This window comes from Dama dama, chromosome 9 (genome assembly GCF_033118175.1).
Source record: "Dama dama isolate Ldn47 chromosome 9, ASM3311817v1, whole genome shotgun sequence".
In the NCBI taxonomy this organism is placed as follows: domain Eukaryota; kingdom Metazoa; phylum Chordata; class Mammalia; order Artiodactyla; family Cervidae; genus Dama; species Dama dama.
This window is the reverse complement of record NC_083689.1, coordinates 53,695,333-53,721,882: the sequence shown is the minus strand read 5'-3', so window position 1 is coordinate 53,721,882 and position 26,550 is coordinate 53,695,333. Positions and strand designations below refer to the sequence as shown.

Sequence of the window (26,550 nt, the reverse complement as noted above, 5' to 3'; positions counted from 1 at the left end):
GACTGCATTTATGTCAGGTGAGTGTTTTTCAACTTTATAGCTAATATTTTGTTTAGTCAAGTTGCTGTCAGTCATTTGTTTCTTTCAATGTTCTCTTTTAAAACCAAGTGTTAAACCTCCCTTCCCTATTCTCATAAGGCCAGATATTCACTTCCATACTGATCAAGGGACATCAGGTGCTGCTGAAATAAGAATGACTCCTGCCAAAGTTCCCTCTGAGTGGGGGAGAGGGGGTCCTTTATACCAAACCACATAAGTGAGCCTTATGTTTGTTTTTGTTACCTTGTAAGTGGTGATATACAAGGCAAGGCTAGAGGTTTAAGCTTTTACTTCTAACATGGATTGCAACATGACAACATCCTCACTGCCATAGGCAGCCTTCAAGGAGGCCCTGATTCCTGCCTTCTGGTATTTTTACCCTCTTCCCTGTTGTATGGGAGCTTCCCTAGTGGCTCAGATGGTAAAGAATCTGGCAGCAATGCGGGAGACCTGGGTTCAATCCCTGGGTTGAGAAGATCCCCTAGAAAAGGGAAAGGCTACCCACTCCAGTATTCTGCTTGGAGAATTCTATAGACAGAGGAGCCTGGCAGGCTACAATCGATGGGGTCACAAATAGATACAACTGGGTGACTAACACTTTTCTCATTGTATGAGGACTGTTCTGTCTGTAAACAGAATATGGCAGAAATAGTGGCATGTCACTTGCAAGATTAGCTGATAAAAGACTTCAAGGACCCAGGGAACACAGGCCAAGTTAGAATCTCAGCTAGTTCAAGAAGGAACTGAGGTTGGGACTTAGACCCTGAGCCAAGAAGGCCCAGGTCTTTCTTTCTTGAACCTAAAAAAGTGAGAGAGAAAAACCTGGACTTAACATAATTAGAAATAAGTAGAAATTTCACTGAAAGATAGTGAAACAAAGAGAGCATGTAATAAAAAAGAAATGAAATACTGATCCATGCTACAACATTGTTGAACCCTAAAAACAAGCTAAGTGAAAGAAGCCAGTCTCAAAAGACCACATATTGTATGATTCCATTTATATGTAATGTTAAGAATTGGCAAATCTATCGAGAAAAAAGTATTATGATAGTTGCCTAGACTGAAAAGGTTGGGAGTGGGGGAGTTTGGGGTGTGATGGCTTCGTTCGGGGTTTCTTTTAGAAGTGCTGAAAATGTTCTAACATTTATTGTGATGATTGTTGCAAATCTCTGTAAACATACAAGCCATTGGATTGTACACTTTGAATGTGTGAATTGTATGGCATATGAATTACAGTTGACCCTTGAACAACACAGCGAGTTGTGGTGCTGACCTCTGCTCCTTCCCCACACTGGCCCCACCCACACAGTCAGAAACTTCTGTGTAACTTCACATGTATCTCAATAAAGTTGTATAGAAGAACTATACAAAAAGATCTTAATGACCTGGATAACCATAATGGTGTGATCACTCACCTAGAGCCAGACATTCTGGAATGTGAAGTCAAGTGGGCCTTAGGAAGCATCACTATGAACAAAGCTAGTGGAGGTGATGGAATTCCAGTTGAGCCATTTCAAATCCTAAAAGATGATGCTATGAAACTGCATTCAGTATACCAGCAAATTTGGAAAACTTAGCAGTGACCACAGGACTGGAAAAGGTCAGTTTTCATTCCAATCCCAAAGAAGGGTGATGCCAAAAAATGTTCAAACTACCACATAATTGCACTCATTTCACATACTAGCAAAGAAATGCACAAAATCCTTCAAGCTAGGCTTCTGCAATATGTGAACTGTGAACTTCTAGATGTGCAAGCTGAATTTAGAAAAGGCAGAGGAACCAGAGATCAAATTGCCAACATCCGTTGGATCATAGAAAAAGCAAGAGAATTCCATAAAAATATCTATTTCTGCCTCATTGACTATGCTAAAGACTTTGACTGTGTACATCACAACAAACTGTGGAATTCTTAAAGAGATGGGAGTATCAGACTGCCTCACCTGCCTCCCGAGAAACCTGTATGCAGTTAAGAAACAACAGTTAGAACTGGACATGGAACAACAGACTGGTTCAAAATTGGGAAAGGAGTGTGTCAAGGCTGTATATTGTTACTCTGCTTATTTAACTTATACGCAGAGTACATCATGCAAAATGCTGGGCTGGATGAATCACAAGCTGGAATCAAGACTGCTGGGAGAAATATCAGTAACCTCAGATACGCAGATGACAACACCCTTATGGCAGAAAGTGAACATGAATTAAAAAGCCTCTTGATGAAAGTGAAAGAGGAAAGTGAAAACCTGGCTTAAAACTCAACATTCAAAAAACTAAGATCATGACATCCAGTCCCATCACTTCATGGCAAATAGATAGGGAAACAATGGAAACAGTGACAGACTTTCTTTTCTTGAGCTCCAAAATCACTGCAGATGGTGACTGCAGCCATGAAATTAAAAGATGCTTACTCCTTGGAAGAAAGGCAATGACAAACCTGGATAGAGTATTAAAAAGCAGAGATACTACTTTGCCGACAAATGTCTGTCTAGTCAAAGCTATGGTTTTTCCAGTAGTCATGTACGGTTGTTAGAGCTGGACAATAAAAAAGGCTGAGTGTTGAAGAATTGATGCTTTTGAACTGTGGTGCTAGAGAAGATGCTTGAGAGTCCCTTGGACTGCAAGGAAATTGAAGCAGTCCATCCTAAAGGGAATCAGTCCTGAATATTCATTGGAAGGACTGATGCTTAAGCTGAAACTCCAATACTTTGATTGGTCACCTGATTCGAAGAGCTGACTCATTGGAAAAGACCCTGATGCTGGGAAATACTGAAGGCAGGAGAAGAAGGGGGTGACAGAGGATGAGATGGTTGGAAGGCATTACCGACTCAATGGACATGAATTTGAACAAACTTCAGGAGATGGTGAAAGACAGGGAAGCCTGACCTGCTGCAGTCTATGGGATCACAAAGAGTCAGACACGACTGAGCAACTGAACAATAACAAAAAGTTGTTTTTAAAAAAACCTGCACCTTCTCTCATGGACTTTCTCTCTCTTCTGTCACTTGTTCTGGAGGAAGCCAGTAGCTAAGTCTTGAAGACACTCAGATGCTCTACCTGTGGAAAGGCTTATGAGGTTGGTTTCCAGCCAACAGCCAGTGAGAAACTGAGACCTGCCAATAACTTTGTGAATAATCTTTGCTAATCCTATCGACGGAAAGTGGCATTTTGTTGAAGTTTTAATTTGCAGTTTTCTATTATGAATGATATTCAGTCTATTTGTTTCAAAATTATCTACCACACTATGAGATAAGTAGAAAGACAGTATAGAATTGCCTGGGTTCAAATCATGGCTAGATTTGGGCTTTGGACAAGAATCATAACTTTTGTAAGCCTCAACAAAATGGGGATAATAATAATATTTACTTCATAGGACCCTAAGAGGTAAGGCATAAATTGTTTAATACATGCAAAACATTTAGAATTGTGCCCAGAACATAGTAAGTACTCAATTTTAACTTTTATTATTATTACTATGTATCTTCAAGTATCCAGTGAACATAGATGAAGATAGTCAAGGCCATATTTAAATCTTCTTGTGTTTTAAGCTCAATATTATTATTTTCCTATCTTTTAAGTAGGGTAATTGAGTCATAGAGAAGGAAATGTGATTTACTCAGCCATATAGAACTGTCAAGGAACCATGTGTGCTCAGTTGGTCAGTCGTGTCTGACTCTTTGCAACCCCATGGACTGTAGTACGCCAGGTTCCTCTGTTCATGGAATTTTCCAGGCAAGAATTCTGGAGTGGGTTGCCATTTCCTCCTCCAGGGGAACTCCCAACCCAGGGATCGATCCTGCATCTCCTGTGTCTCTTGTGTTGACATGGGGATTCTTTACTGCTGAGCCACATAGGAAGCCCATACAAAATTGTCAAGGAACCTCAAGTAAGGCTCAAATCTCTTAGTTTCCCCTCACCCCCTTCTTTTTTTACAGATAGGTTATTGGTATTATATATTATCGATATACATTGGAAGCATGGATTGCATAATCAGGGGAGCGGTTTTAGATGCATCATACATGTGACTCTATATTTCTGCTACATTTCATTGGCTGTTAAGGTAGACAACTTTATCACTACTATATTCATTGAAAGCCCAGATTATTTTGAACATATTATGAAGATGGACCATATTCTAAGAAATTCACTTGATCGAAGCCTAATTGATTTCTATGTCTAACTTGAACTAAGTAAAAGATAGGATTACACATTTGAGAAGTACTAAGTTCTAGCTACAACAGAAATACTTAGAGGGCAAGCAGTTTGGGTCCATAGTCTAAGAAGTCTGATTGTGATCTCATTTCTACTCCCATATGCTCAAACAAATTATTCTTATTGGTAATTTGCTCCATTGATATGAAAAAAATGACATTCACTAAATTACTTTCATCCTGTCCCACATCTGCTTTAAAAACTATTTTTCCCCAGTGGCCCATCATAGGGAAAATCTTAATTTCTAACCTTGTCACATAGGATCATTAGTAACTGGCCCCAACAGACCTAAATAATATAGGATTCTTTTATTGCATATGACAGAAAACCTAACTTAAAATGGCTCATGTTATGGAAACCTATTGGCTAACGTAACTGCAAAGACTATGGGTCTATTGGTTTCAGTCATGCTTTGATCCAGGACTGGGTAGTATCAATGGGACTTATTCCTTCTCTTCATCTCTCGGTTCTTTCTTCTGCCATATTGAATCATTTCCTGGCACAAAGTGCTCACCTTTCAGCAGCTGCAAGTTCATAGCATTGTTACTATTAGCAATTTCAGAAGAAAAGACCAGACCATGTGGTAAAAGTTTATTGCGTCTTATTTCCTATTCCTTAGTCATCTCTGCCATTTGAGAACTATGACATTCACTTAACACGTGACCAGTTCTAAGTCACATATTCACTCCTGAACTGTGCTGTGCTGATGCGCTCAGCTGTGGCTGACTCTTTGCGACTCCATGGACTGTAGCCCTCCAGGTTCCTCTGTTCATGGAATTTTCCAGGCAAGAATACTGGAGTGGGTTGCTACCCAAAATTCATCTAGACGGAAAAGAGGGAGAGAGTGATTTGCAAGAGAAAATTAGGGTCATAATACCAGAAGAAGTTTAAAGGGATGCAGAGCAGCAAAAACAGTTGTCTTCTCTTAAGACTTCCTAACTTATTTGTTGCTGTACTTCCCTCTATAAATCTCTGCTCATCTAGTTCAGTCTATTTATTTCTCCTGATACATCATGCACATTCTCATCTTTTCCACACAGAGGGTTGTGATCTGCTCCAATTAATCTCTAAGTACTACTCATTTTTAAAATTTCTCATGGAGTCTCTCGTGGATCTGTCGATCTTTCCCTCTTGAGAATTCATAGCTAGACCACTCAAGTAAGTATGCATGTGTGCATGCTAAATGACTTCAGTTGCGTCTGACTCTTGTGACCCTATGGACCATAGCCTTCCAGGCTCCTCTGTCCATGGGATTCTCCAGGCAAGAATACTGGAGTGGGTTGCCATTTCCTTCTCCAGGGGATATTCCTGACCCAAGGATCAAACCTGCAACTCTTATGTCTCCTGCATTGACAGGTGGGTTCTTTACCACTAGTGCTACCTGTGAAGCCCAAGTAAGTATATCAGGATGCAAATAAATCAGAATGATGTTGTCATAAGAATAATCTTCAGTTCTGTGTGTGTGTGTGTGTGAAATAAGGTGCAAACTCTGATAATGGTTAAGTTATGGAACTTGATTATGTGTACACATTAGTCTGACATGCTACACAAGGTATAGTAACACATCACTGTTCTGAGGCATCATAGTTAAGAACTGCTAATTTCTACTACTCACCTGGTTTTTCCTAAGTCAGAGCTTTTGATTCATACTGTATTATTTTTCTAATGTATTCATTTTATATGATTTTAAAACATATCACAAACTGGAAAATATTACTGAAAACTTCACACCTATATTGCTTTTTAGCTTTTCACATGTCATATCTCAGTCCCAACCAGATTAGGAATTTCTTTGTGCTTTTGTCTGCATTGAATAGGCAGTTAATAAATATTTGTAAATGAATGAATTAAAAGACAAATTCATGATGGGGAATGCTACAAAAAATAGTTCTAGATAATTATAGTGGCAATTTAACAGATCTATTAAGGAAAAAAAGAAATCTTACTATTATTAAACTTGCTGCACTTTGGTGTTCCCATAATGTTTTATTCACACTTTCATTATTGCACTTACAATGTTAGATTATAATTTATCTTTTTAAATAACTGTCTCCTAAACTCTGAGTAGTCAGAGCACAACATCTGAATTGTCTTCCTTTTTGTAATCTTGAGATGTAGTAGGTGTCCAGTTAATACTTACGGAAAGAATAAATGACAAAATTTGAGATCAAAATACTATTTTTACAACCTGCTAAAAAGAATATATCTCCCTACTCCTTCAGTCTTTGAATATATTTTAACTTGATTTTCCTTAAAATCCATTTATAGTAGAAGCAATGGGTAAGTCTGGCTTGTTATTTTAGGCTAAGAGACACAGTTGACTATACTTTGATGAGGTAACTATACTCTGAGGTCTAGTCACCAATTGATATTTAGACAGTAGCAACCTGACCCGTTCTTGAGCAACGAAATAACATGGTAGTAGTAAAGAGATATTGCTCTGTCACTGAGGTTGTATAATTAGAAGACTCTTACATTAATCTGAGTATGAGGGCATAAGACCTGATGAAAGGTAATAGAAGTGATAGAGAAGAAAAGAGGAAACACATTCCATATATACTTTTGTATTACTTTGATTTTGTTTTCTGATCTCAAAGCAATACTTTGATTTTAAACAAGAGTTCCAAGACTATTCAATGGGGAAAAAATAATCTTTTTGGTAAATTGTAATGGAGCAATGGGATATCCACATGCAAAGGAATAAAGTTAGACCCCCTACCTCATAGCATATACAAAAATTAATTCAAAATGAATCAAATATAGGGATCATTATATTTAATAAAAGCTAAAACTATAAAACTTTTTGAGGAAAATATGTCAAACCTTCATGACTTTGGATGTGACAGTTTTTTCTTAATTATGATATCAAAAGCACAAGCAGTATAAGAAAAAATAGACAATTAGGCTTCATAAGAATGAAAATCTTTTGTGCATCAAAGGATATTATCGAAAGAGTGAAAAGACAACCCACAGAATGGAAAAATATTTGTAAATCATGTATCTGATAAGGATTAGTATCCAGAATATATAAGGAACTCTTACAAATCAACAATAAAAAGACAGCTCAATTTAAAAATGGACCAAGAATTTGAATAGACATTTCTCCAAAGAATATATTCGAATGGTCAACATGAACACAACAAGATGCTCAGCATCATTAGTCATTCAGTTCTGTTTAGTCACTCAGTCATGTCTGACTCTTTGCAACCCCATGGACTGCAGCATGCCAGGCTCCCCTGTCCATCACCAACTCCCAGAGCTTGTTCAAACTCATGTCCATCGAGTCAGTGAAGCCATATTAACAACCTCATCCTCTATCATCCCTTTCTCTTCCCACCTTCAATCTTTCCCAGCATCAGGGTCTTTTCCAAAGAGTTGGCTCTTTGAATCAGGTGGCCAAAGGATTGGAGCGTCAGCTTCAGCGTCAGTCCTTCCAATGAATATTCAGGATTGATTTCCTTTAGGGTTGACTGCTTTGATCTTGCAGTACAAGGGACTCTCAAGAGTCTTCTCCAAACCACAGTTCAGAAGCATCATTTTTTGGTGCTCAGCTTTCTTTATGGCCAAACTCTTACATCCGTACATGACTATTGGAAAAACCAAAGCTTTGACTAGACAGACCTTTGTCAGCGAAGTAATGTCTCTGCTTTTTAATATGCTGTCTAGGTTGGTCATTACTTTTTTTCTAAGGAGTGAGCATCTTTTAATTTCATGGCTGCAGTCACCATCTGCAGTGATTTTGGAGCCCAAGAAAAGAAAGTCTGTCACTGTTTCCATTGTTTCCCCATCTATTTGCCATGAAGTGATGGGACTGGATGTCATGATCTTAGTTTTTTGAATGTTGAGTTTTAAGCCAACTTTTTCACTTTCCTCTTTCACTTTCATCAAGAGGCTTTTTAATTCATGTTCACTTTCTGCCATGAGGGTGTTGTCATCTGCGTATCTGAGGTTACTGATATTTCTCCTGGCAATCTTGATTCCAGCTTGTGATTCATCCAGCCCAGCATTTCGCATGATGTACTCTGCATATAAGTTAAATAAGCAGAGTGACAGTATACAGCCTTGACATGCGCTGTGCTGTGCTAAGTCGCTTCAGTCATGTCCGACTCTTTGCGACCCCATGGGCTGTAGCCTCCCAGGCTCCTCTGTCCATGGAATTCTCTAGACAAGAATACTGGAGTGGGTAGCCATTTCATTTTCCAGGGGATCTTCCCAACCCAGGGATCAAACCTGCATCTCTTACATCTTCTACACTGGCAGGCGGGTTTTTTACCACTAGCGCCACCTGGGAAGCCTTGACATACTCCTTTCCCAATTTTGAACCAGTCCGTTGTTCCACGTCCAGTTCTAACTGTTGCTTCTTAACCTGCATACAGATTTCTCAGGAGGCAGGTAAGGTGGTCTAGTGTTCCCATCTCTTGAAGAATTTTCCACAGTATGTTGTGATCCAAACAGTCAGTGGCTTTGGCGTTGTCAATAAAGCAGAAGTATATGTTTTTCTGGAGCTCTCTTGCTTTTTCTATGATCCAGTGAATGTTCGCAATTTGATCTTTGGTTCCTCTACCTTTTATAAATCCAACTTGAACATCTGGAAGTTCTCATTCATGTACTGTTGAAGCCTAGCTTGGAAAATTTTGAGCATTACTTTGCTAGCATGTGAGATGATTGAAATTGTGCGGTAGTCTGAATGTTCTTTGGCATTGCTTTCCTTTGGGATCCGAATGAAAACTGACCTTTTCCAGTCCTGTGGCCACTTTTCCAAATTTGCTGGCATATTGAGTGTAGCACTTTCACAGCATCATCTTTTAGGATTTGAAATAGCTCAACTGGAATTCCATTACCTCCACTAGCTTTGTTCACAGTGAAGCTTCCTAAGGCCCACTTGACTTCTCATTCCAGGATGTCTGGCTCTAAGTGAGTGGTCACACCATCGTGGTTATCTGGGTCATTACAATCTTTTTTGTATAGCACTTCTGTGTATTCTTGCCACCTCTTCTTAATATCTTCTGCTTCTGTTAGGTCCATACCATTTCTGTCCTTTATTGTGCCCATCTTTGTATGAAATGTTCCATTGGAATCTCTAATTTTCTTGAAGAGATCTCTAATCTTTCCCATTCTATTGTTTTCCTCAATTTCTTTGCACTGATCACTTAGGAAGCCTTTCTTATCTCTCCTTGCTATTCTTTGGAACTCTGAATTCAGATGAATATATCTTTCCTTTTCTGTTTTGCCTTTTGCTTCTCTTCTTTTCTCAGCTATTTGTAAGGCCTCCTCAGGCAACCATTTTGCCTTTTTGCATTTCTTTTTCTTATGGGTGGTCTTGATCACCACCTCCTGTACAATGTCCCAAACCTCCATCCATAGTCCTTCAGGCACGCCGTCTATCAAATCTAATCCCTTGCATCCATTTGTCACTTTCAATCGTAAGGGATGTGATTTATGTCATACTTGAATGGTCTAGTGGTTTTCCCTACTTTCTTCAATTTCAGTCTGAATTTGGCAAAAAGGAATCATTTGACATTAGTCATTAGGGAAATGAAAGTCAAAACCAAAATGAGATACCACTTCATACGTACTAGAATGGTCATTTTAACAACAATAAGAACAATAGAAAATAACAAGTGTTGATAAGGATGGGGAGAAATTTGAACTCTATACATTGCTGATGGGAATGCAAAATGGTATAGCACACTGTAGAAAACAGTTTGGCATTTCCTCAAGAAGTTAAATACAGAATTGCCACATGATCTGATAATTCCACTCCTGAATATACGGTGGGACTTTGACTAACACAGGTTTAAGCTACCATGGTCAACTTATACATGGATTTTTTTCCCCCCAATAAATATGTATTACAACATAACAGGAACCAAGATTAGTTGAATTGGGTGTGCAACCATGGATATGGAGGGACTGTAAAGATATATGTGAATCTTCACCTGCCTGTGTTATTCAAGGGTCGATTGTATGTCCAAAAGAATTGAAAACAGATGTTCCAGCAAAAACTTGTACAGAAATGTCCATAGCAGCCTAAAAGTAGAAACAACCCAAATGTGCACCAATGAATGACTTAATTAACTAAATGTGTTGGGGCCTCCCAGGTGGCGCTAGTGATAAAGAACCCTCTTGCCAATGCAGGAGATAGAAGAGACATGGGTTTAATCCCTGGGTTGGGAAGGTCCCCTAGAGAAGGAAATGGCAACCCACTCCAGTATTCTTGCCTGGAAAATCCTATGGACAGAGGAGCTTGGAGGGCTACAGTTCATAGGTTGCAAAGAGTTAGACAGGACTGAGGTGACTTAGCATTAGCCATAGAAAGGAATAATATTCAGTCATATAAAAGGATTAAGTAATAATATATACTACAAATAGATGAAGCTTAAGAATGTTATGCTAAATGAAGGAAGCTAAGCACAAAGGGCCAAATATTTCTATTTATATGAAATATCTAGAATAGGCAAATCTGAATACTGAGATATATCAGTCTGTATGGCCCAATAGAGTTAGAAAGCAGCTTAGTGGTTGCCAGGAACTGAGGGAAGAAGAGACCAGGAAATTACTGCTTAAAGGGGATGAGATTTTTGTTTGGGGTGATGAAAAACTAGATGGTCACGATGTTTGCACAACATTATAAATGTAATTGGTGGCAATAAATTGTAAACTTTAAAAGATTAAAATTGTAAATTGAATGTTGTATGTATTTTACCGCAATAAAAATGTAATGCCTTACTCTTTGGTCCAGAAATTTCAATTTTAGGAATCTACCCAGAAGAAATAATGGGATGGATGTGAAGATACAGTCAAAAGAATGCTCATTGGTGAGTTATTTAGAATGTTAAAAAAAAGTGGGACGGTCCAGAAGTAGAGTGTTGGCTTAGTAAATTATAACATATCTTATTATGGAATATTATGCAGTTATAAAAATCATATTGGAGAATACTTTATGGACATGGAGAAATATTCTGGATAATATGTCAAACAAACAAAAACATAGATCACAGAGCAAATACAAGGATCATCTTTTTTGTAGGAAAAACACTGCAAAAGGACCAGAAAGTTATAAACCAAAAGGTTAACAATAGTTACTTTGGATATTGAAGTTACAGGTAAATTTTGATAATGTTCTTTTATTTTTGTGTGTATTTTCTAAGTTTTCTACTCTGAAAATGGATAATTTTTGTAATTTGAAAGAATAAACAACGAATGCTATTTATAGCAAGAAAACTATACCAATATCCTTAAAAAAAATCTTAAAAAAACTTTTTAAAGAAGAAAATAAAAATCATCTATAATCCCATTACTTAATGAGGAATTTTATATTTAGCATGTTTTCTCTTGCATGTGCTAGTGCTTACTTTCACACTCACTTTGTGTGTATGTGATATATATGAATTAGTAAATCCACATAAGTATAGAGTATGTTATTTACTTCAGTTACTACATATCAATAACTATAAATTAATATTTTATATAAAAGAACTATTCAGTTCAGTTCAGTCGCTCAGTCGTGTCCCACTCTTTGTGACCCCATGAACTGCAGCACACCAGGCCTCCCTGTCCATCACCAACTCCCGGAGTCCACCCAAACCCATGTCCATCGAGTTGGTGATGCCATCCAACCATCTCATCCTCTATTGTCCCCTTCTCCTCCTGCCCTTAATCTTTCCCAGCATCAGGGTCTTTTCAAATGAGTCAGATCTTCACATCAGGTAGCCAAAGTACTGGAGTTTCAGCTTCAGCATCAGTCCTTCCAATGAACACCCAGGACTGATCTCCTTTAGGATGGACTGGTTGGATCTCCTTGTGGTCCAAGGGACTCTCAAGAGTCTTCTCCAACACCACAGTTCAAAGGCATCAATTCTTTGGCACTCAGCTTTCTTTATAGTCCAACTCTCACATCCATACATGACTACTGGAAAAACCATAGCCTTGACTAGACAGACCTCTGTTGACAAAGTAATGTCTCTGCTTTTTAATATGCTGTCTAGCTTGGTTATAACTTTCCTTCCAAGGAGTAAGCATCTTTTTTTTTTTTTTTTTTTTTTTAGCATCTTTTAATTTCATGGCTGCAATCACCATCTGCAGTGATTTTGGAGCCCCAAAAAAATAAAATCTGACACTGTTTCCCCATCTATTTGCCATGAAGTGATGGGACCAGATGCCCTTTGATCTTAGTTTTCTGAATGTTAATTTTTAAGCCAACTTTTTCACTCTCCTCTTTCACTTTCATCAAGAGGCTCTTTAGTTCTTCACTTTCTGCCATAAGGGTGCTGTCATCTGGATATCTGAGGTTATTGATATTTCTCCCAGCAATCTTGATTCCAGCTTGTGCTTCCTCCAGCCTAGCATTTCTCATGATGTACTCTGCATACAGGTTAAATAAGCAGGGTGACAATATACAGCCTTGACGTACTCCTTTTCGTATTTGGAACCAGTCTGTTGTTCCATGTCCAGTTCTAACTGTTGCTTCCTGACCTCCAAACAGGTTTCTCAAGAGGCAGGTCAGGTGGTCTGATATGCCCATCTCTTTCAGAATTTTCCATAGTTTATTGTGAAAAGAACTGTATGACCATTGTAAAAATTTAGATGGTTATTGAAGTACTTTATAAAAGTCTACTGTTCCCCTAGTCTTTCTCCAATCCTACGTTAAACAACTACCAATATTGATATCATTTCATAAAATTTGATCATAAATATTATATGTACATTATATATAAATCTATCTTATTCTTTGTAATAGCTGTCAGAGTTCTACACTGTGTGAATTTTTAAAAATTTATTTATTTTTAATTGAAGGATAATTGCTTTACAATATTATATTGGTTTCTGTCATACAGCAGCATGAATTGGCCATAGGTATATATGTACCCTTCGTCTTGAACCTCCCTCCCACCTCCTGCCCCTTCCCACCCCTCTAGGCTGTGAGAGTCCCGGTATGAATTCCCTGAGTCATACAGCAAATTCCCACTGGCTGTCTATTTTTACATATGGTAGTGTTCCACACTGTATGAATTTACCATACTATGTCTCCTAATGATGGACATTTGGTTACTTCCAATACTTTTTTTAATGGCTATTAGAACAATGGTAATGGAGCTGCTCTGTTCATATATATCTGCATGCTTATCATAGTATTTCTCCAGATGCACATGACATTTTAAAGGCAGAAATGATAAGACTTGTTGACAGGTTTGTTAAGAAGCCTGATTTTTTCAGTTCAATCAAGAGTTGAATTATGCATTAATTCATACACAACAAAATTTATAAAACTCTGAATTACAAACTAGGATGCCAATTTGGAAAGTTATAGTAAGAGGTATATCTGTTTGAAACTAGAAATCCATTCTCCAAAACACCCCTTCTCTTGGTTATGAATCATCCAGGGACCAGAAAGTTGCTCCAAGAACTGAGTATTATATGATGATTGCAAAACTCCGCCCTTTAGCCTAGGTACTTTTACTCATAGTGCTGAAAGCTCGTTGACATATTCTTACTTAACAGTTCTAACAACAACTCTGTAATGAATTTATCCTTGTTTATCACGTCAGTTTTCATTATTTGGGATTCACTCTCATTTTGAGACCAGTAGCCCTCTGTCCACTGCTTTGTTTCTTTAGATGAAATTCTGTGCAGTGTTCATATTAGGTGACTTTTTTCTTTTCCCTAGTTCTTTAAGTTCTCAAAGAGGCTGAGGCAAGATGAGGAACATCACTCCTTCTTCCTTTTCTCCTTTTTAGTTGGTCTTCATGCATTTCATCTCAAATGGGGAAGTCCACTGACTGGAACCATCAGGCTTCCCACCCATTAAGCAGTGACCAGGGGGAGGAAAAGAGGGCAGTCTTAGCTTTTATGGGCCTTTAGCTCAAATTTCTACAAGAATGGTAGAGGAAGAGGGTGGCCATTTCGGTCATGAATGATTGTATTCTCCTGGGCTAAGCCTATAAATATTAAACCCCAATTTTGTGGTGGTAAATGCCACCAAATTGAATTGCTTTTAAAACTACACATAACCCTGGCAAATATAATTTCAGCCCTTTTCTCACACTGCGGTATCCTTTTACTTACGCCATACTTTGACAGAGAAAGAATGGAACAAGCTTCATTTTGATTCATGAATGTTGTTTTTATTCTAAATGCCCCATGTGAGGGGAATGCAAATGGACACAAGATATATGCAAATTCACTTGCATACCCAGAGAAGGCAAATGAGGCTTAGTTCTTAGATTCCTTGATCAAGCTCCCTGGGTGAGAAGGGCTAAGGAAAGAGGTGTCTGTAAGTGAATTACAGAGAACGTCATGTTTGAGAAGGGAGAGGAGAGATGTTGGCTGCCATACAGCTCCCAGCATTCCAGAACCTGCATATAAAAGTGAGTGCAGCTGCCAAGGCAAGAGAAGGAGCTCAATGAAAGAACGGCCTTCACTGGCGTGAGGGCGCCCAGGGCACAGAATGCACACAGCAGGATAAAATGTAGTCTCCAACTTTTCTGCTTTAAGTCTTGACCCCAAATCCCTGCATATGTCTTTAAACCACTGACTACCTCTTAATGCCTCCTCCCTCTCTCTTTTAAAACCAAAGCCAAGACTAGGGTGCAGTGAGTAAGGCAAAACATATAAGAGGAGTCCCCAAAATCAGTAATCAAAATAAACAATGTTTTAGTGTAGCATTTTTTAAAATTCAAAATTAATGCAAAGTATCTATGTTGAACAAAATTCCAGTTTTTAAATGAAGACAGAATGCTATTGACCACTTTTGTGACCCTGCCTTAATCACCCTGATCGGCATGATAAAGGACAGAAACAGTAAGACCTAACAGAGGCAGACTTAACATCTGGTCCCATCACTTCATGGCAAATAGATGGGGAAACAATGGAAACAGTGACAGACTTTCTTTTCTTGGGCTCCAAAATCACTGCAGATGGTGACTGCAGCCATGAAATTAAAAGGCGATTGCTCCTTGGAAGAAAAACTATGACAAACCTAGACAGCATATTAAAAAGCTGAGTTATTACTTTGCCGACAAAGGTCTGTCTGGTCAAAGCTATGGTTTCTCCAGTAGTCATGTATGGATGTGAGAGTTGGACCGTAAAAGAAAGCTGAGTGCAGAAGAATTGATGCTTTTGAACTGTGATTTGGAGAAGACTCTTGAGAGTCCCTTGGACTGCAAGGAAATCCAACCAGTCCATCCTAAAGGAAATCAATCCTGCATATTCATTGGAAGGACTGATGCTAAAGCTGACACTCCAATCCTTTGGCCATCTGCTCTTCACATCAGGTGCGAAAAGCCGACTCATTGGAAAAGACCCTGATGCTGGGAAAGATTGAAGGCGGGAGGAGAAGGAGACGACAGAGGATGAGATGGTTGGATGGCTTCACCAACTCAGTGGACATGAGTTTGAGCAAGCTCTGGGGGTTGGTGATGGACAGGGAAGCCTGGTGTGCTGCAGTCCATGGGGTCTCAAGGAGTTGGACACGACTGAGTGACTGAACTGAACTGAACAGAGGCAGAAGAGATTAAGAAGTGGCAAGAATACACAGAAGAACTATACAAAAAAGGTCTCAATGACTGGGAAAACCATGATGTGTAATCACTTACATAGAGCCAGATATCCTGGAGTGTGAAGTCAAGTGGACCTTAAGAAGCTTTACTGCCTACTAATAAAGCTAGCAGAGGTAATGGGATTCCAGCTGAGTTACTTCAAATCCTAAAAGATGATGCTTCGAAAGTGCTGCACTCAATATGTCAGCAAATTTGGGAAACTCAGCAGTGGCCACAGGACTGGAAAAGATCGGTTTTCATTCCAATTCCAAGGAAGGGCAATGCCAAAGAATCCTCAAACTACCAGACAAATGTGCTCATTTTGCATGCTAGTAATGGAGTACATCATGAGTAACGCTGGGCTGGAGGAAGCACAAGCTGGAATCAAGATTGCCAGGAGAAATATCAATAACCTCAGATATGCAGATGACACCACCCTAATGGCAGAAAGTGAAGAAGAACTAAAGAGCCTCTTGATGAAAGTGAAAGAGGAGAGTGAAAAAGTTGGCTTAAAACTTAACATTCAGAAAACTAAGAGCATGGCATCTGGTCCCATCACTTCGTGGCAAATAGATCGGGAAACAGTGGAAACAGTAACAGACTTTATTTTCTTGGGCTCCAAAATCACTGCAGATGGTGGCTGCAGCCATGAAATTAAAAGACGCTTGCTCCTTGGAAGGAAAGTTATGACCAAGCTAGACAGCATATTAAAAAGCAGAGACATTACTTTGCCAACAAAGGTCCATCTAATCAAGGCTATGGTTTTTCCAGTGGTCATGTATGGATGTGAGAGTTGGACTGTGAAGAAAGCTGAGCGCCGAAAAATTGATGCTTTTGAACTGTGGTGTTGGAGAAGACTCTTGAGAGTCCCTTGGACTGCACGGAGATTCAGCCAGTCCATCCTAAAGGAGATCAGTCCTGGGTGTTCATTGGAAAGACTGATGCTGAAGCTGAAACTCCAATACTTTGGCTACCTGATGTGAAGAGTTGACTCATTGGAAAAGACCCTGATGCTGGGAGGGATTGGGGGCACGAGGAAAAGGGGACGACAGAGGATGAGATGGCTGTGTGGCATCACCGACTCAATGGACATGGGTTTGAATAAACCCCGGGAGTTGGTGATGGACAGGGAGGCCTGGCATGCTGCGATTCATGGGGTCGCAAAGAGTCGGACACGACTGAGCGACTGAACTGAACTGAACTGAACGTAATGCTCAAAATCATTCAAGCTAAGTTTCAGCAGTACATGCACTTCCAGATGTTCAAGCTGGATTTAGAAAAGGCAGAGAAACCAGAGGTCAAGTTGTCAACATTCGTTGAATCATAGAGAAAGCAAGGGATTTCCAGAAAAACATCTACTTCTGCTTCATTGACTATGCTAAAGCCTTTGACTATGGATCACAACAAACTAGAAAATTTTTCAAGAGATGGGAACACCAGACCACCTTACAGGTCTCCTGAGAAACGCGTATGCAGGTCAAGAAATAACAGTTAGAACTGGACATGAAACAACAGACTGGTTCAAATTTGGGAAAGGAGTATGTCAAGGCTGTATATTGTTACCCTGTTTATTTAACTTTTATACAGAGTGAAAGTGAAAGTGGAAGTCGCTCGGTCATGTCTGACTCTCTGGTCCATGGAATTCTCTAGGCCAGAATACTGGAGCGGGTAGCCTTTCCCTTCTCCAGGGGATCTTCCCAACCCAGGGATTGAACCAGGTCTCCAGCACTGCAGGCAAATTCTTTACCAGCTGAGCCACAAGGGAAGCCCAAGAATACTGGAGTGGGTAGCCTATCACTTCTCCAGCAGATCTTCCCGACCCAAGAATCGAACCGGGGTCTCCTGCATTGCAGGTGGATTCTTTACCAACTGAGTTAAGAGTACATCATGCAAAATGCCAGGCTGGATGAATCACAAGCTGGAATCAGGACTGCCAGGAGAAATACCAACAACCTCAGATATGAAGATGATACCACTCTAATGGCAGAAAGTTAATAGGAACTAAAGAGCTCCTCATGAGGGTGAAAAAGGGGAGTAAAAAAGGGGCTTAAAGCTCAACATTCAAAACTAAGATCATGGCATCTGGTCCCATCACTTCATGGCAAATAGAAGGGGAAAAAAGCTCCAAAATCACTGTGGACTGTGACTGCAGTCATGAAATTAAAAGACGCTTGCTGTTCAGAAGGAAAGCTATGAAAAACCTAGACAGTGTATGAAAAAGCAGAGACATCACTTTGCTGACAAAGGTCCATATAGTCAACACTATGGTTTTGGTTTTTCCAGTAGTCATGTATGTATGTGAGAGTTGGATCATAAAGAAGGCTGAGCACCAAGAATTGATGCTTTTAAATTGTGGTGGTAGAGAAGACCCCTGAGAGTCCCTTGGATGGAAAGGAGGTCAAACCAGTCAATCCTAAAGGAAATCAACCCTGAATATTCATTGGAAGGACTGATGCTGAAGCTGAAAACTCCAATACTTTGGCCACCTGATGTGAAGAACTGACTCAATGGAAAAGACCCTAATTCTGGGAAAGATTGAAGACAAAAGGAGAAGAGGATGAGATGGTTAGATAGCATCACTGACTCAGTGGACATGAATCTGAGGAAACTCCAGAAGACAGTGAAGGACAAGGAAGCCTGATGTGCTGTAGTCCATGGCGTTGCAAAGAATCAGACATGGCTGAGTAACTGAATAACATCACCCTGAAACTGACCTTGGTTCCAATAAAACTTTATTGGCAAAGCAGGTGTCTAGTTGTAGTTTGCCAATTTGATTTTTTAAAATTATTGCATTAAAGTATTGTTTATCTCCATGATTGAATTTTCTGGCACCTCTTAAATTTGGTGCTCAAGGTGAGTGTCACTCAGTCAGTCAGTTCAGTTGTTTAGTCGTGTCTGACTCTTTGCAACCCCATGGACTGCAGCACGCCAGGCCTCCCTGTCCATCGCCGGAATTTACTCAAACTCATGTCCACTGAGTCAGTGATGTGATGTCATCCAACCGTCTCATCCTCTGTTGTCCCCTTATCCTCCTGCCTTCAATCTTTCCCAGTAACAGGGTTTTTTCAAATGAGTTAGTTCTTCCCATCAGGTGGCCAAAGTATTGGAATTTCAGCTTTAGCATGAATGAATATTCAGGACTGATATCCTTTAGGGTGGACTCCTTGCAGTTCAAGGGACTCTCAAGAGTCTTCTCCAACACCACAGTTCAAAAGCATCAATTCTTCAGCACTCAGCTTTCTTTATGGCCCAACTCTCACACCCATACATGACTACTGGAAAAACCATAGCTTTGACTAGATGGACCTTTGTTAGCAAAGTAATGTCTCTGCTTTTTAATATGCTGTCTAGCTTGGTCATAACTTTTCTTCCAAGGAGCAAGCGTCTTTTAATTTCATGGCTGCAGCCACCATCTGCAGTGATTTTGGAGCCCAAGAAAATAAAGTCTGTTACTGTTTCCACTGTTTCCCCATCTATTTGCCACGAAGTGATGGGACCAGATGCCATGCTCTTAGTTTTCTGAATGTTAAGTTTTAAGCCAACTTTTTCACTCTCCTCTTTCACTTTCATCAAGAGGCTCTTTAGTTCTTCTTCACTTTCTGCCATTAGGGTGGTGTCATCTGCATATCTGAGGTTATTGATATTTCTCCTGGCAATCTTGATTCCAGCTTGTGCTTCCTCCAGCCCAGCGTTTCTCATGATGTACTCTGCATATAAGTTAAATAAACAGGCTGACAATATACAGCCTTGAGGTACTCCTTTCCCTATTTGGAAACAGTCTATTGTTCCATGTCCAGTTCTAACTGTTGCTTCCTGACCTGCATACAGATTTCTCAAGAGGCAGGTCAGGTGGTCTGGAATTTCCATCTCTTTAAAAATTTTCCACTGTTTGTTGTGATCCACACAATCAAAGGCTTTGGCATAGTCAATAAAGCAGAAGTAGAAGTAGTTTTTCTGGAACTCCCTTACTTTCCCAGTGATCCAATGGATGTTGGCAATTTGATCTCTGGTTCCTCTGCCTTTTCTAAATCCAGCTTCAACATCTGGAAGTTCACAGTTCACATACTGTTGAAGCCTGACTTGGAGAATTTTGAGAATTACTTTACTAGTGTGTGAGATGAGTGCAATTGTGCGGTAGCTGAAGCATTCTTTGGCATTGCCTTTCCTTGGGATTGGAATGAAAACTGACATTTTCCAGTCCTGTGGCCACTGCTGAGTTTTCCAAATTTGCTGGCATATTGAGTGCAGCACTTTCACAGCATCATCTTTTAGTGTCACTCACCCTGCTCTAGTTCTAGCCTTGTTTCAATCCCTCCTCTTCTTTTTAAACTTTATGACAATTGTTTGCGAATAAGCTCTTTTCTGCACTTGGCTCAGTATAATGAGACCTGGGAATATGCGGGATATACTGGATTTTGCAGAGAGCTTTTTCTCACTCCACCTGCCTTCCTTACCTTCTTTCTCTGAAATCAGTTTCCTGGCAGAGCATTCTTGATTGTCCTTCCCTTTCCTCTTGTTTGCTTCATGTTTCTTTTTCTCAGCACCATCTCCTAAATTTCTTGATCTCAGCTTTCCAAGCTCTGTGCAAGTTCCAAGCACCTCAATTCTAATTTTAGACAACTAGGATGAAAGAGAAATTTGCTCTTCTTGTGAGAAATTTGCTTGTGCTTGAATCATGTCCATGCCCAGGGTAGACTAAGATGATTTTCTTAGAAGAATGGACAGTGTGTATATGCCATGACACCGGCATGTCAGACTATCCTTGAGATACTGTGTTTATAAAAGAAAAGTTATTACTTTTCTTTACTTTGGGTGGCCTTCACATTTATATTCCATTCTAGGTTTCTACAATAGACTGATATCATACTTAATTACAATAGAGTAACTGAAGCTAAGTCGCTTCATTTGTGTCCGAATCTTTACAATCCTGTGGACCCTATGTAGCCTGCCGGGCTTCTCTGTCCATGGGATTCTCCAGGCAAGAATACTGGAGTGGGTTGCGATGCCCTCCTCCAGGGGATCTTCCTGACACAGGGATTGAACTCACATCTCTTATGTCTCCTGCATTGACAGATGAGTTCTTTACTACTAGCGCCATCTGGGAAGTCCTGAGTAACATCATACCTATTTTTAAATTATGTACATTAAAATACACACAATGAAAGAAAGGAGGAAAGAAGAGAGAGAGAGAGAGAAGAGAGAATTTACATTTTGAAGGTAAGGCTCAGCCATTCTCCTAAATGTGGATACATCCCAGAGGGAGCATGAGAAGGGAGAGGTGAATCTATTGTTTCCTTACAAAGCTGTATCTATCAAAATGTACTTCATGAGGAATTTTAAGGCATTTTGGAGTAATTTGTCTGTGTTTAGTTTTTTCCTTATTGTTGATTTAGGAACTAACCCCCCATTAGAGACTATTCTACCAAAAGCAATGAATGATTGTTACTATTGTGTTTTGTCAGTGTTTTTCAATTGTTTAACATATTTGCATTCTATTTACCCGACCAAACTGACTGTCTTTGAAAGAAAATGTGAGGTCATAGTTATCACACAATATTTATTGCACTTAAACTTTTCTCCTCGGGGTTTGCAGCAGGGGTAGGTCAAGGCTGTGGGCTCCGTAGGTTGACTTCCCAGGTTCAAACTCTAACTCTGCCACTTGTTACTGTGTGACTTTGTGTAAGCTACTGCACTCAGTTTTTTTTTTTTTTTTTTTCTCATCTGTAAGATGAGTATAATGCTAAACCTAACCCCTTAGGGTTATTGGAAGGATTAAATGAAATAATGCAGATAATGTACTTTGCCCAGCACCTGGTGTTTAGTAGGAATTCAGTAAATCTTAGCTGTGATGATAATAGGCTGGGACTGCATGACTGCATGGTGACCCTGCAGTTTGAGGAGTTGCCACTAAAAACAGTGACTTCTGACTATAGTGGTAAGATCCAGTCAGGCATGTGGTAGCATGTCATTCCAGTAAGTTATCCAGTAAGTTATATCCAGTAAGTTATTGAGGTTTTTTCCCCCATAATATTATGTTTACTAAGTTTACAGACCTGAACAATTTCTAAGTCCTAAGGACCATGAAGAAAATACACTTGGAGCAAAATGGTATAAAATAAACTTAAGTAAAGTCTGGGTCCCTTTTTAATTTCCACTAACAGTAACTACATTTTAGTTCCTTGTCCTATTTCCAGGTGTTAATGAAAGATAATCTTCCATCATTAACAAACTTGCTTTGCATGTTTAAAACACTAGCCTTGGCACTGGTGCTCATAGGCCTTAGATGCTTGGCAAAATGACCATAAGAGCAGTTTCCTCCTATTTTCAGTTTTCTCATTCTCTTCCCTGGTGGGTGCTCAGTCCTCATTCTAGAATTTCTGAGGGGAAAAAAAGAAACCTCATCACCCTTCTGATTATTTTATTTCTCTTCTCTTGGCAAAAACTTACAGGGAAAGATAAAAAAAGAATTGTGACCATATTGTGCACATACCCTTTTCTAATCAGGGGTTTCCTTGGTAGTTGGTTTTGCAGCCTTCAGCTGAGAAATTCCCCAGCTTCTACAACTCCTTTCTAATCACTGCTTAATATCATTAAAATTTGATTCTCTAGAGCAGAGGCTGGCAAACTATGGCCCACAACCCTGATGCCTGTGTTTGTAAATAAAGTTTTATTGGAACACAACCATGCACATTTGTTTACCTATTGTGTGTGGCTGCCCTCCTGCTATGATAGCAGAGTGGGGTAGTTGCCATGGAGACCAGATGGCTCAAAAGCCTGAAATATTGACTATCTGGCCCTTCCAGAGAAAGTTTGCAGACCCGCTGCTCTAGAGCATCTATAGCTTTCAGTTTGTATTAGTTATTTATTGTCAAATAACAAATTACCCTCAAATTCAGCGGGTTAAGGCAAGAGATATTATTTCCCAGTATCTGTGGGTCAAGAATTCAGGAGTGGTTTTAACGGGGTGGTTCTGAGTCAGGGTTTCTCATTAAGTTTCAGTGAAGACATCGGCCAAGACTCCAGCGATCTGAAGGCTTGACTGGAGCTGAAGGCTCCACTTCCAAGAGGGTTTCCTCAGCTGGCCATTAGTAGAAGGCCCAGTTCCTTGCTAGTCGCTGGCAGGAGGTATCAGTTCCTTGCCATGTGGACCTCTGCACAGGGTTAGTTGAGTGTCCTCACAATATAGCAATCGACTTTCTTCCAGCAATCTACTTTCTTCCAGCAAGTGATCTGAGGGCAAGGAGAAGACTGTAACATCTTTTATGATCAGGATTAGATCAGGACATCTTTTAGTGTCAGAATTCACACACTCTTATTTGCACATTATTCTATTTATTAGAAGGAAGTTACTAAGTTCAGTCCATACTCAGAGGAGAATTAAGCTTCATCTTTTATTTTTAGTTATTTATTTTTTGGAGCTTTGAGGTATTTTATGATAAAAAGCTGGTACCCACGTACACAAATGAATAAGAACTTAAAATTCATCATACATTTACTTCATTTTCTAGCTTGAGCTTCTAGTAAATCTTTAGCTTCATTGATTTTGACTGCTATCTAAGGAGATCCTGTCTTGTCTGGGTGATTTAAATGCACAATTCATCGATGAGCATCTCTTATTTTTTTCTTTATTGGCAGTAGGACTTAAACCTAATATTAATGCTGCTTCCCATTTTGTCACTTTGCATTCAAACCCATCTCTGTAATGGTCACTGGTGAAGGCAGACTTGGATAGACTGTGAAAAATCTGTTTTACTTGAGAGTCCCCATGCCTCATGGCTTGCAAAGCATAACGACCTGCACAATGGTCAGTCTAACTGCTACCACTATATTGGCCATAGTTCCAGCTCAGCTCCCCTGCCTCCTCAGAGACTGTGGTTCATTCCAGCCAGAGGCCACAGCCACCAATTCCACACCTCTTTCAGAGAGCAACGTGGCCACCACCAGCAAGCACAAATTGCCCACACATGGGTGTCCCAGGGATTCAGCTTCATCTAGTAAAGGAAAACGTATAGAAGAATTTATGGACATATTTTAAAGCCACCATCCTTAATTTCAATCCATTTTTTTTCCTGTGAATCTTGGACTTTTTAAAAAATTTATTTTTAATTGGAGGATAATTGCTTTACAGTGTTGCATTGGTTTCTGCCGTACAATAACGTGAATCAACTATTAAGTACACATATGTCCCCTCCCTCTTGAACCTATCTCCCACTACCCCCCATCCCTCTGGGTAGTCACAGAGCACCACCAACACCTTTTTTAAGGAGTTTGTTTTGTTTTTTTTCAGGCCTACAAGAGGATTAAACTTTTCCTGTAAAGGACCAGTTAGTAAATAGTTTTGGCTTTGTGGGCTATAAGATCTTTGTTGCAACTATTCAACTCTGTATAAGGAAAGTAGCCTAGGACTTTTCCTGGTGGTCCAGTGGCTAAGACTCCACGCTCCCAATACAGGGGGCCTGGGTTCCATCTCTTGTCAGAGAATTAGATCCCACGTGCCACAACCAAGAGTTGGCACTCCACCACTCAAAATCCTGTATACTGCAACAAAGATTCAAGATCCCCAGTGCTGCAACTAAGACCCGGCACTTCGCTGCACCCAGGTAAATAAATAAACATTTTTTTAAAAAGGAAAGTAAACTAGACAATAGATAAATGAATGGGCATGTCTGTGTTCTAATTATATTTTATTTACAAAAATAGGCAAGGAGTTGGATTTGGCTGATGGGCTGTAGTTTGCCATACTCTGGTCCAGAAGATTCTTCTTCAAGAACACAAACCAAAAAGTTGACTCACGTAGCAGACATTTTTTTTTTCAGTTTATTCTTTTGTTTTTAAAAAAATATGGAACACTTCATGAATTTGCATGTCATCCTTGCTCAGGGGGCCATGCTAATCTCTGTATCATTTCAATTTTAGTATATATGCTGCTGAAGCGAGCATGAAGACATACAATTTTAAGCTGGGGATCTGTGCATCTTGGACTCTTCTCAACCAAGTGATAAACTCCTCCAGGATAAGAGTCATGACATATAGTTCTTTTTATTCTCCTTCAGCATTCAATAAGGTTCTGAGCATGTAGTTGCTATCTGATTAATAATTGTTTATCATTTAATGGATTAATAGTATTCTATTATATGACTATTCTATAATACCGAAGCAATTCTTACTACTCTTTGTTGGTACAAATATGCTGCAGTACATATGGTTCTGCATGCATGTTTGTACACACATATGAGTATATTCTAGGAGAGATTCCTAGAAGTATAATTAAGTCAAAGATCATGTGTGCTCTTAATCTGACAAAAAGAATTTCAAATTAATGTTAGTGTGTAATTTATTTCATATAACAAATGCACAATATTTCAGAACAAAATAAAGATCTATAAGGTGCTTTGAACTTCATAGACTTGTATTTCCTGTGTGATCTTCACAGAAACCTGTTAAGCTCTTTCTATGTCAAGTATAGAATGCTGATGACCAATGAATCTATTGTTAGGTGGTGTTTATAGATCATAGAGCAGGCAGAAATGAAATGTTTCCTATTTTCATGTCTTCAGAGAAGCCTCATGGAACTTTTAGATTTCCAGAACATAATAGTGAAATTGCCGCTAGCACTGCCCTTGCTACATCAAAATTCCTTTCCTGAAAGTCCTTCTTAAAACACAAATCTATTCAGGAGACAGTATATCCCCTCATCTCCCTATCACGTCAGTGTATCCTATGGAAAGGGCCAAAGGATTGGCCTTGCATCAATGGACCATGAAAGGATGACATTTTAAAAAGTCATTTTCAATTAAAAGAACTTGTTGAAGAGGAAAGGAAGGGACCAAACTGTATTGAGTGCTTACTAATTATCAGATTATTTACTCACGTTTCCTGTTAAAGTGGATATTATTAATCTGTCTTCCAGAGATGAAGAAATATGTTCCAGAGGATCTATTGACTTTATTTTCCAGTCAAGTTTAATTTGAATTGAGATCTTTCTAACACCAAAGTTGTGTCCACTATATGATACTGCCTCCCACTATGCTCAGAGTGTATTGATATTCTCATGCTACAAACATACAAGACCTCAGACCACTGATTTCCTGAGCCTGGCCTTATGGCACGAATCAGCTTCAGGAAAATTTCAGCCTTTGCTCTGTCCAAGAATAAAGCAGGAGCTGTCCATCTGAAAGCAGACTGTTCAGCAGGTAAAGGATAGGATAACCAGAAGTAATTACCTTGACCTAGAGTGGAGAGAAATGAATGACTTAATTTAGTCATATTGTCTGGTCATTATGCTAATTAGAGGAAATAAAAAAGAAAGAGAAGGCAAATGGAAAGGAAAAGAGTGGTGGTTAGGGGAATACCTGAGAGAAATAAACTGTTTGCAATTTATGATTCCAATGAGGTAAAACCAAAACCGAAATTTCCTTGCATTGCCTCTTTATGACTTTACTTTAGGGGGAAAATTATTTTACTGCATTTCACCTTCTCTACTTAATAAATATTAGAAACAAACTTTGCAATTTTATAACTACTTCTCTCCCTGTGCTTGGAGATTGTTCCTGGATTGTATTTCTTCCAAATACAGAATATAAATGAACATATATATTATAATACAATAAAATAGCTAGAGTCAAATTTCACTCATGTGGACTCTAAATTCAGAATTTATTTTTTAAAAATCAGTCATGGGTTGCATTGAAATTTATGTTATTGGGAGTATAGATTTTTAAAAAGAGTGAAGTCATTGAAAAACACAAGTGGTGATAGTCAACTCATT

At 39.3% G+C, this 26,550-nt stretch overlaps 1 long non-coding RNA gene, 1 other non-coding gene and 1 pseudogene across 2 annotated transcripts; 1 reads left to right on the top strand and 2 right to left on the bottom strand.

Annotated features, from left to right (window-relative positions):
* On the top strand, positions 1 to 25,167 carry LOC133062459 (uncharacterized). Its single transcript, XR_009694175.1, has 4 exons — positions 1 to 17; positions 10,988 to 11,063; positions 24,070 to 24,382; positions 24,699 to 25,167. It is a non-coding gene; the product is annotated as an uncharacterized LOC133062459 (long non-coding RNA).
* Positions 23,280 to 23,618, bottom strand: LOC133061412 (mitochondrial import inner membrane translocase subunit TIM14-like; annotated as a pseudogene).
* On the bottom strand, positions 24,618 to 24,722 carry LOC133062982 (U6 spliceosomal RNA). The gene has a single exon (XR_009694300.1). It is a non-coding gene; the product is annotated as a U6 spliceosomal RNA (small nuclear RNA).
* Positions 25,168 to 26,550: the final 1,383 nt, after the last annotated feature.